Source organism: Arachis stenosperma, chromosome 7 (assembly GCF_014773155.1).
Source record: "Arachis stenosperma cultivar V10309 chromosome 7, arast.V10309.gnm1.PFL2, whole genome shotgun sequence".
Taxonomy (NCBI): Eukaryota; Viridiplantae; Streptophyta; class Magnoliopsida; order Fabales; family Fabaceae; genus Arachis; species Arachis stenosperma.
Genome location: NC_080383.1, coordinates 61,204,575 through 61,216,389, shown reverse-complemented (window position 1 = coordinate 61,216,389; position 11,815 = coordinate 61,204,575). Strand labels below are relative to the sequence as shown.

At 40.9% G+C, this 11,815-nt stretch overlaps 1 non-coding gene across 1 annotated transcript; it reads left to right on the top strand.

Moving 5' to 3' along the window:
* The first annotated feature begins 7,995 nt into the window (after nucleotides 1-7,995).
* LOC130942275 (small nucleolar RNA R71) lies at nucleotides 7,996-8,103 on the top strand. The gene has a single exon (XR_009070852.1). It is a non-coding gene; the product is annotated as a small nucleolar RNA R71 (small nucleolar RNA).
* Nucleotides 8,104-11,815: the final 3,712 nt, after the last annotated feature.

Sequence of the window (11,815 nt, the reverse complement as noted above, 5' to 3'; positions counted from 1 at the left end):
ACTAAGAACTTAACTAAAACTACTAAAAACATACTAAAAACAATGCCAAAAAGGGTACAAATTATCCGCTCATCACAACACCAAACTTAAATTGTTGCTTGTCCCCAAGCAACTGAAAATCAAATAAGATAAAAGAAGAGAAATACTATAGACTCCAAATTATCAATGAAACTTAGCTCCAAATTAGATGAGCGGGACTAGTAGCTTTTTGCCTCCGAACAGTTTTGGCATCTCACTTTATCCTTTGAAATTCAGAATGATTGGCTTCTTTAGGAACTCAGAATCCAGATAGTGTTATTGATTCTCCTAGTTAAGTATGATGATTCTTGAACACAGCTACTTTTTGAGTCTTGGCCGTGGCCCAAAGCACTCTGTCTTCCAGTATTACCACCGGATACATACATGCCACAGACACATAATTGGGTGAACCTTTTCAGATTGTGACTCAGCTTTGCTAGAGTCCCCAATTAGAGGTGTCCAGGGTTCTTAAGCACACTCTTTTTGCCTTGGATCACAACTTTATTTCTTTCTTTTTCCTTTCTTTTTTTTTCGTTTTTCTCCTTCTCTTTTTTTTGTTTTTCTTTTTTTGTATTCACTGCTTTTTCTTGCTTCAAGAATCATTTTTATGATTTTTCAGATCCTCAGTAACATGTCTCCTTTTTCATCATTCTTTCAAGAGCCAACAATTTTAACATTCATGAACAACAAATTCAAAAGACATATGCACTGTTCAAGCATACATTCAGAAAACAAAAAGTATTGCCACCACATCAAACTAATTAAGCTAGTTTTAAAGATGAATTCGAAATCCTGTACTTCTTGTTCTTTTGTGATAAAAACATTTTTCATTTAAGAAAGGTGATGGATTCATAGGACATTCATAACTTTAAGGCATAGACACTAAGACACTAATGATCATAAGACACAAACATGGACAAACATAAGCATAAGAATTCGAAAAACAGAAGAATAAAGAACAAGGAGATTAAAGAACGGGTCCACCTTAGTGATGGCGGCTCTTTCTTCCTCTTGAAGATCCTATGGAGTGCTTGAGCTCCTCAATGTCTCTTCCTTGTCTTTGTTGCTCCTCTCTCATGATTCTTTGATCTTCTCTAATTTCATGGAGGATGATGGAGTGTTCTTGATGCTCCACCCTTAGTTGTCCCATGTTGGAACTCAGTTCTCCTAGGGAGGTGTTCAGTTGCTCCCAATAGTTTTGTGGAGGAAAGTGCATCCCTTGAGGCATCTCAGGGATCTCATGATGAGTGGGGTCTCTTGTGTGCTCCATCCTTTTCTTAGTGATGGGCTTATCCTCATCAATGGGGATGTCTCCCTCTATGTCAACTCCAACTGAATAACAGAGGTGACAAATGAGATGAGGAAAGGCTAACCTTGCTAAGGTAGAGGACTTGTCCGCCACCTTATAGAGTTCTTGGGCTATAACCTCATGAACTTCCACTTCTTCTCCAATCATGATGCTATGAATCATGATGGCCCGGTCTAGAGTAACTTCGGACCGGTTGCTAGTGGGAATGATTGAGCATTGGATAAACTCCAACCATCCTCTAGCCATGGGTTTGAGGTCATGCCTTCTCAATTGAACCGGCTTGCCTCTTGAATCTCTCTTCCATTGTGCGCCCTCTTCACATATGACTGTTGGTGCATGAAATTGTGATCAATACTTTTCAAAACATAAACAATCCCTAGTAATGGCTCCAAAGACTTGGTGCTCAATACCATGGCATAAACACAACTTCGCACAACTAACCAGCAAGTGCACTGGGTCATCCAAATAATACCTTACGTGAGTAAGGGTCGATCCCACGGAGATTGTTGGTATGAAGCAAGCTATGGTCATCTTGTAAATCTCAGTCAGGCAGACTCAAATGGATATAGTGATAAACGAATAAAGCATAAAGATAAAGATAGAGATACTTATGTATATCATTGGTGTAAGAGCTTCAGAAAAGCGTATGAAGATGCCTTCCCTTCCGTCTCTCTGCTTTCCTACTGCCTTCATCCAATCCTTCTTACTCCTTTCCATGGCAAGCTCGTGTAGGGTTTCACTGTTGTCAGCAGCTACCTCCCATCCTCTCAGTGAAAATACGTCCCTGATGCTCTGTCACAGCATAGGCTAATCATCTGTCGGTTCTCGTTCAGGCCGGAATAATATCCATTGATACTTTTGCGTCTGTCACTAACGCCCTAGCCTGCTAGGAGTTTGAAGCACGTCACAGTCATTCAATCATTGAATCCTACTCAGAATACCACAGACAAGGTGAGACCTTCCGGATTCTCTTGAATGCCGCCATCAGTTCTCGCCTATACCACGAAGACTCTGATCTCACGGAATGGCTGGCTCGTTTGTCAGGCGAGCACTCGGTTGTCAGGCGATCAACCATGCATCGTGCAATCAGAAATCCAAGAGATATTCACTAAGCCTCAGATGCTTGTAGAACAAGAGTGGTTGTCAGTCACTTTGTTCATGGGTGAGAATGATGATGGGCGTCAATCATCACCTTCATCAAGTTGAAGAACAAGTGATATCTTGGACAAAGAACAAGCGGAATTGAATAGAAGAACAATAGTAATTGCATTAATACTCGAGGTACAGCAGAGCTCCACACCTTAATCTATGGTGTGTAGAAACTCCACCGTTGAAAATACATAAGAACAAGGTCTAGGCATGGCCGAATGGCCAGCCTCCCAATAACACTAAGATAGCATAAAACGAAGATAGCTACCAAAGTCCTAGATACAATAGTAAAAGGTCCTACTTATAGATAACTAGTAGCCTAAGGTGTACAAAGATGAGTAAATGACATAAAAATCCACTTCCGGGCCCACTTGGTGTGTGCTTGGGCTGAGCAATGAAGCAATTTCGTATAGAGACTCTTCTTGGAGTTAAACGCCAGCTTTTATGCCAGTTTGGGCGTTTAACTCCCAATTAGGTGCCAGTTCCGGCGTTTAACGCTGGAATTTCTTGAGGTGACTTTGAACGCCGGTTTGGGCCATCAAATCTTGGGCAAAGTATGGACTATCATATATTGCTGGAAAGCCCAGGATGTCTACTTTCCAACGCCGTTGAGAGCGCGCCAATTGGGCTTCTGTAGCTCCAGAAAATCCACTTCGAGTGCAGGGAGGTCAGAATCCAACAGCATCTGCAGTCCTTTTCAGTCTCTGGATCAGATTTTTGCTCAGGTCCCTCAATTTCAGCCAGAAAATACCTGAAATCACAGAAAAACACACAAACTCATAGTAAAGTCCAGAAAAGTGAATTTTAACTAAAAACTAATAAAAATATAATAAAAACTCAACTAAAAGTACCAAAAACATACTAAAAACAATACCAAAAAGCGTACAAATTATCCGCTCATCACAACACCAAACTTAAATTGTTGCTTGTCCTCAAGCAACTGAAAATCAAATAAGATAAAAAGAAGAGAATATGCAATGAATTCCAAAAACATCTATGAAGATCAGTATTAATTAGATGAGCGGGGCTTTCAGCTTTTTGCCTCTGAACAGTTTTGGCATCTCACTCTATCCTTTGAAATTCAGAATGGTTGGCTTCTTTAGGAACTCAGAATCCAGATAGTGTTATTGATTCTCCTAGTTAAGTATGATGATTCTTGAACACAGCTACTTCATGAGTCTTGGCCGTGGCCCAAAGCACTCTGTCTTCCAGTATTACCACCGGATACATACATGCCACAGACACATAATTGGGTGAACCTTTTCAGATTGTGACTCAGCTTTGCTAGAGTCCCCAATTAGAGGTGTCCAGGGTTCTTAAGCACACTCTTATTTGCCTTGGATCACAACTCTTATTCTTTTCTTTTTCTTTCTTTTTCTCTCTTTTTTTTTCGGTTTTTTTTTTCGCTTGCTTTCTTCCCCTTTTTTTTTCTTTGTATTCACTGCTTTTTCTTGCTTCAAGAATCATTTTTAATGATTTTTCAGATCCTCAGTAACATGTCTCCTTTTTCATCATTCTTTCAAGAGCCAACATTCATGAACCACAAATTCAAAAGACATATGCACTGTTTAAGCATACATTCAGAGAACAGAAGTAATGCCACCACATCAAAATAATTAAACTATTATAAAATTCAGAATTCATGCAATTCTTTCCTTTTCAATTAAGCACGTTTTTATTCAAGAAAGGTGATGGATTCATAGGACATTCATAACTTTAAGGCATAGACACTAAGACACTAATGATCATAAGACACAAACATGGACAAACATAAACATTAATTTTCGAAAAACAGAAGATTAAAGAACAAGGAAATTAAAGAACGGGTCCACCTTAGTGATGGCGGCTCTTTCTTCCTCTTGAAGATCCTATGGAGTGCTTGAGCTCCTCAATGTCTCTTCCTTGTTTTTGTTGCTCCTCCCTCATGATTCTTTGGTCTTCTCTAATTTCATGGAGGAGAATGGAGTGTTCTTGGTGCTCCACCCTTAGTTGTCCCATGTTGGAACTTAATTCTCCTAGGGAGGTGTTTACTTGCTCCCAATAGTCTTGTGGAGGAAAGTGCATCCCTTGAGGCATCTCAGGGATCTCTTGATGAGAGGGGTCTCTTGTGTGCTCCATCCTTTTCTTGGTGATGGGCTTGTCCTCATCAATGGGGGTATCTCCTTCTATGTCAACTCCAACTGAATAACAGAGGTGACAAATGAGATGAGGAAAGGCTAGCCTTGCCAAGGTGGAAGACTTGTCCGCCACTTTATAGAGTTCTTGGGCTATAACCTCATGAACTTCCACTTCTTCTCCAATCATGATGCTATGAATCATGATGGCTCGGTCTAGAGTAACTTCGGACCGGTTGCTAGTGGGAATGATTGAGCGTTGAATGAACTCTAACCATCCTCTAGCCATGGGCTTGAGGTCATGCCTTCTCAATTGAACCGGCTTGCCTCTTGAATCTCTCTTCCATTGTGCGCCCTCTTCACATATAACTGTGAGGACTTGGTCCAACCTTTGATCAAAGTTGACCCTTCTTGTGTAAGGGTGTTCATCTCCTTGCATCACAGGCAAGTTGAACGCTACCCTCACACTCTCCGGACTAAAATCCAAGTATTTCCCCCGAACCATAGTAAGATAATTCTTTGGATCCGGGTTCACACTTTGATCATGGTTCTTGGTGATCCATGCATTGGCATAGAACTCTTGAACCATCAAGATTCCGACTTGTTGAATGGGGTTGGTAAGTACTTCCCAACCTCTTCTTCGGATCTCATGGCGGATCTCCGGATATTCACCCTTTTTGAGTGAAAAGGGGACCTCGGGGATCACCTTCTTCAAGGCCACAACTTCATAGAAGTGGTCTTGATGCACCCTTGAGATGAATCTATCCATCTCCCATGACTCGGAGGTGGAAGCTTTTGCCTTCTCTTTCCTCTTTTTAGAGGTTTCTCCGGCCTTGGATGCCATAATGGTTATGGAAAAACGAAAAAGCAATGCTTTTACCACACCAAACTTAAAATGTTTGCTCGTCCTCGAGCAAAAGAAGAAAGAAGAGAGTAGAAGAAGAAGAAATGAGGGAGAGGGAGATGGTGGTGTATTCGGCCAAATAGGAGGAGAAGTGGTGTTTAGGTTGTGTGAAAATGAAGAAGGGAAGAAGGGTATTTATAGGAGAGAGGGGAGAAGGAGTTCGGCCATGTATAGGTGGGTTTAGGAGGGAAAGTGGTTTGAATTTGAAGGGTGAGGTTGGTGGGGATTTATGAAGGATGGAGGTGAGTGGTGAAGAGAAAGATGGGATTTGATAGGTGAAGGGTTTTTGGGGAAGAGGTATTGAGGTGATTGGTGAATGGGGGAAGAAGAGAGAGAGTGGTGGTGGGATCCTGTGGGGTCCACAGATCCTGTGGTGTCAAGGAAAAAGTCATCCCTGCACCAAATGGCATCAAAATTCACGTTTTGAGCCATTTCTGGCGTTAAACGCCGGGCTGGTGCCCATTCCTGGCGTTTAACGCCAGGTTCTAGCCCTTTTCTGGCGTTTAACGCCAGTCTGGTGCCCCTTTCTGGCGTTAAACGCCCAGAATGGTGCCAGACTGGGCGTTAAACGCCCAACTGCTAGGCTTACTGGCGTTTGAACGCCAGCAGCATCTTCCTCCAAGGTGTGCTATTTTTCTTCCTGTTTTTCATTCTGTTTTTGCTTTTTTCATTGTTTTTGTGATTTCTTATGATCATCAACCTACAAAAAAGATAAAATAACAAAAGAAAATAGTTAACTATAAAACATTGGGTTGCCTCCCAACAAGCGCTTCTTTAATGTCATTAGCTTGACAGAGGACTCTCATGGAGCCTCAGAAATACTCAGAACCGTGTTGGAACCTCCTAACACCAAACTTAGAGTTTGAATGTGGGGGTTCAACACCAAACTTAGAGTTTGGTTGTGGCCTCCCAACACCAAACTTAGAGTTTGACTGTGGGGGCTCTGCTTGGCTCTGTTTTGAGAGAAGCTCTTCATGCTTCCTCTCCATGATGACAGAGGGATATCCTTGAGCCTTAAACACAAAGGATTCTTCATTCACTTGAATGATCATTTCACCTCTATCAACATCAATCACAGCTTTTGCTGTGGCTAGGAAAGGTCTGCCAAGGATGATGGATTCATCCATGCACTTCCCAGTCTCTAGGACTATGAAATCAGTAGGGATGTAATGGTCTTCAACTTTTACCAAAACATTCTCTACAAGTCCATGAGCTTGTTTTCTTGAGTTGTCTGCCATCTCCAATGAGATTCTTGCAGCTTGTACCTCAAAGATCCCTAGCTTCTCCATTACAGAGAGGGGCATGAGGTTTACACTTGACCCTAAGTCACACAAGGCCTTCTTGAAGATCATGGTGCCTATGGTACAAGGTATAGAAAACTTCCCAGGATCCTGCCTCTTTTGAGGTAATTTCTGCCTAGACAAGTCATCCAGTTCTTTGGTGAGCAAAGGGGGTTCATCCTCCCAAGTCTCATTTCCAAACAACTTGTCATTTAGCTTCATGATTGCTCCAAGGTATTTAGAAACTTGCTCTTCAGTGACATACTCATCCTCTTCAGAGGAGGAATACTCATCAGGGCTCATGAAAGGCAGAAGTAAGTCCAATGGAATCTCTATGGTCTCATTTTGAGCCTCAGATTCCCATGGTTCCTCATTGGGGAACTCAGTGGAGGTTGGTGCACGCCCATTGAGGTCTTCCTCAGTGGCGTCCACCTCCTCTCTTTCCTCTCCATATTCGGCCATGGTTATGGCTTTGCACTCTCCTTTTGGATTTTCTTCTGTATTACTTGGGAGAGTACTAGGAGGGAGTTCAGTAACTTTCTTGCTCAGCTGACCCACTTGTCCTTCCAAATTTCTGATGGAGGACCTTGTTTCATTCATGAAACTTTGAGTGGTTTTGATTAGATCAGAGACCATTGTTGCTAAGTCAGAGGTATTCTGCTTAGAACTCTCTGTCTGTTGCTGAGAAGATGATGGAAAAGGCTTGTTATTGCTAAACCTGTTTCTTCCACCATTATTATTATTGAAACCTTGTTGAGGTCTCTCTTGATTCTTCCAGGAGAGATTTGGGTGATTTCTCCATGAAGAGTTATAGGTGTTTCCATAGGGTTCTCCTAGGTAATTCACCTCTTCCATTGAAGGGTTCTCAGGATCATAAGCTTCTTCCTCAGATGAAGCATCCTTAGTACTGTTTGGTGCATTTTGCATTCCAGACAGACTTTGAGAAATCAAATTGACTTGTTGAGTCAATATTTTATTCTGATCCAAAATGGCGTTCAGAGTGTCAATCTCAAGAACTCCTTTCTTCTGATTAGTCCCATTGTTCACAGGATTCCTTTCAGAAGTGTACATGAATTGGTTATTTGCAACCATTTCAATTAGCTCTTGAGCCTCTGTAGGCGTCTTCTTCAGATGAAGAGATCCTCCAGCAGAGCTATCCAAGGACATCTTAGATAGTTCAGAGAGGCCATCATAGAAAATACCTATGATGCTCCATTCAGAAAGCATGTCTGAGGGACATTTTCTGATCAATTGTTTGTATCTTTCCCAAGCTTCATAGAGGGATTCTCCATCCTTCTGTCTGAAGGTTTGGACTTCCACTCTAAGCTTACTCCATCTTTGAGGTGGAAAGAACTTTGCCAAGAAGGCATTGACTAGCTTTTCCCAAGAGTCCAGGCTTTCTTTAGGTTGAGAGTCCAACCATATTCTAGCTCTGTCTCTTACAGCAAAAGGGAATAGCATCAGTCTATAGACCTCAGGGTCTACCCCATTAGTCTTGACTGTGTCACAGATTTGCAAGAATTCAGCTAAGAACTGATGAGGATCTTCCATTGGAAGTCCATGGAACTTGCAATTCTGTTGCATTAGAGAAACTAATTGAGGCTTAAGCTCAAAGTTGTTTGCTCCAATGGCAGGGATAGAGATGCTTCTCCCATAGAAGTCGGGAGTAGGTGCAGTAAAGTCACCCAGCACCTTCCTTGCATTGTTGGCATTGTTGTTGTTTTCGGCTGCCATGTCTTCTTTTTCTTTGAAGAATTCGGTCAGGTCCTCTAAAGAGAGTTGTGCTTTGGCTTCTCTTAGCTTTCTCTTCAAGGTCCTTTCGGGTTCAGGGTCAGCTTCAACAAGAATGCCTTTGTCTCTGCTCCTGCTCATATGAAAGAGAAGAGAAAAAGAAAATGTGGAATCCTCTATGTCACAGTATAGAGATTCCTTGAGGTGTCAGAGGAAAAGAGAAATAGAAAGAAGAAGGAGAAGAAGAATTCGAACTTTAATTAGATAGAGTTCGAATTCTGCATTAAGAAGGAGTAGTACTCCATAAATAGAAGGATGTGGGAGGAGAGGAAGAGGATTTTCGAAAATTAATTAAAAAAAATGTTGATAATTTTCGAAAATTGAAAGTGGAAAAGAAATCAAGTAATTTTTGAAAAAGATTTTGAAATTAGAAATTAAAAAGATTTGATTGAAAACTATTTTGAAAAAGATGAGGTTAAGAAGATATGATTAGTTTTAAAGAGATGTGATTGAGAAGATATGATTTGAAAACAATTTAAAAGATATGTTTTGAAAACAATTTTAAAAGATTTGATTTTGAAAATTAGTGACTTGCCTAACAAGAAAAGATATGATTCAAACATTAAACCTTTCTCAACAGAAAAGGCAACAAATTTGAGATGTTCAATCAAATCATTAATTGTTAGTAAGTATCTTTGAAAAAGGAAAGAAATTGATTTTGAAAACATTTGATTGAAAAGATATGATTTGAAAAAGATTTGATTTTGAAAAACTTTGAAAACTTGAAAAAAATTGATTTGAAAACAAAATTCTCCCCCTAGCACCATCCTGGCGTTAAACGCCCAGAATGGTATACATTCTGGCGTTTAACGCCCAAAATGCACCCTTTTTGGGCGTTAAACGCCCAACCAGGTACCCTGGCTGGCGTTTAAACGCCAGTCTGTCTTCTTCACTGGGCATTTTTGAATGCTCAGCTTTTTCTGTATAATTCCTCTGCAGCATGTTCTGAATCTTCAATTCTTGTATTATTGACTTGAAAAGACACACTTTTAAAAAAAATATTTTTGGAATTTTAATAATCAAAATGCAACAAGGATCAAATAACAATGCATGCAAGACACCAAACTTAGCAGTTTGTATACTACTAACACTATATGAGACACATAAATACTCAAGTCAATAGAATTCAAAGATCAAAACAAGAAAATCATCAAGAACAACTTGAAGATTAATCAAGACATATGCATAAAAACGAAAATGCAAGAAGAACAGAAACATGCAATTGACACCAAACTTAAGATGAGACACTAGACTTAAGCAAGAAACATCAAATATTTTTGGTTTTTATGATTTTGTAATTTTTTTTTTTTGTGTTTTTCGAAAATTAAGTGGAAAAAGATATCAAAATTCTTAATGAGAATTCCAGGAATCAGTGCAATGCTAGTCTAAGACTCCGGTCCAGGAATTAGACATGGCTTCACAGCCAGCCAAGCTTTCAAAGGAAGCTTCGGTCCAAAACACTAGACATGGCCAAAGGCCAGCCAAGCCTTAGCAGATCACTGCTCCAAAAGCAAGATCAACAAGCTCTTGTGATGATAAGTTGAAACCTCGGTCCAATGAAATTAGACATGGCTTTACAGCCAGCCAGATTTCAGCAAATCATCATGAAACTCTAGAATTCATCTTCAAGAATTTCAAAAAAAAATAAATACCTAATCTAAGCAACAAGATGAACCGTCAGTTGTCCACACACAAGAACAATCCCCGGCAACGGCGCCAAAAACTTGGTGCACGAAATTGTGATCAATACTTTTCAAAACATAAACAATCCCTAGTAATGGCTCCAAAGACTTGGTGCTCAATACCATGGCATAAACACAACTTCGCACAACTAACCAGCAAGTGCACTGGGTCGTCCAAGTAATACCTTACGTGAGTAAGGGTCGATCCCACGAGATTGTTGGTATGAAGCAAGCTATGGTCATCTTGTAAATCTCAGTCAGGCAGACTCAAATGGATATAGTGATAAACGAATAAAGCATAAAGATAAAGATAGAGATACTTATGTATATCATTGGTGTAAGAGCTTCAGACAAGCGTATGAAGATGCCTTCCCTTCCGTCTCTCTGCTTTCCTACTGCCTTCATCCAATCCTTCTTACTCCTTTCCATGGCAAGCTCGTGTAGGGTTTCACTGTTGTCAGCAGCTACCTCCCCCTCTCAGTGAAAATACGTCCCTGATGCTCTGTCACAGCATAGGCTAATCATCTGTCGGTTCTCGTTCAGGCCGGAATAATATCCATTGATACTTTTGCGTCTGTCACTAACGCCCTAGCCTGCTAGGAGTTTGAAGCACGTCACAGTCATTCAATCATTGAATCCTACTCAGAATACCACAGACAAGGTGAGACCTTCCGGATTCTCTTGAATGCCGCCATCAGTTCTCGCCTATACCACGAAGACTCTGATCTCACGGAATGGCTGGCTCGTTTGTCAGGCGAGCACTCGGTTGTCAGGCGATCAACCATGCATCGTGCAATCAGAAATCCAAGAGATATTCACTAAGCCTCAGATGCTTGTAGAACAAGAGTGGTTGTCAGTCACTTTGTTCATGGGTGAGAATGATGATGGGCGTCAATCATCACCTTCATCAAGTTGAAGAACAAGTGATATCTTGGACAAAGAACAAGCGGAATTGAATAGAAGAATAATAGTAATTGCATTAATACTTGAGGTACAGCAGAGCTCCACACCTTAATCTATGGTGTGTAGAAACTCCACCGTTGAAAATACATAAGAACAAGGTCTAGGCATGGCCGAATGGCCAGCCTCCCAATAACACTAAGATAGCATAAAACGAAGATAGCTACCAAAGTCCTAGATACAATAGTAAAAGGTCCTACTTATAGATAACTAGTAGCCTAAGGTGTACAAGATGAGAAATGACATAAAAATCCACTTTCGGGCCACTTGGTGTGTGCTTGGGCTGAGCAATGAAGCAATTTCGTGTAGAGATCTTCTTGGAGTTAAACGCCAGCTTTTATGTCAGTTTGGGCGTTTAACTCCCAATTAGGTGCCAGTTCCGGCGTTAACGCTGGAATTTCTTGAGGTGACTTTGAACGCCGGTTTGGGCCATCAATCTTGGGCAAAGTATAAACTATCATATATGCTGGAAAGCCCAGGATGTCTACTTTCCAACGCCGTTGAGAGCGCGCCAATTGGGCTTCTGTAGCTCCAAAAATCCACTTCGAGTGCAGGGAGGTCAGAATCCAACAGCATCTGTAGTCCTTTTCAGTCTCTGGATCAGATTT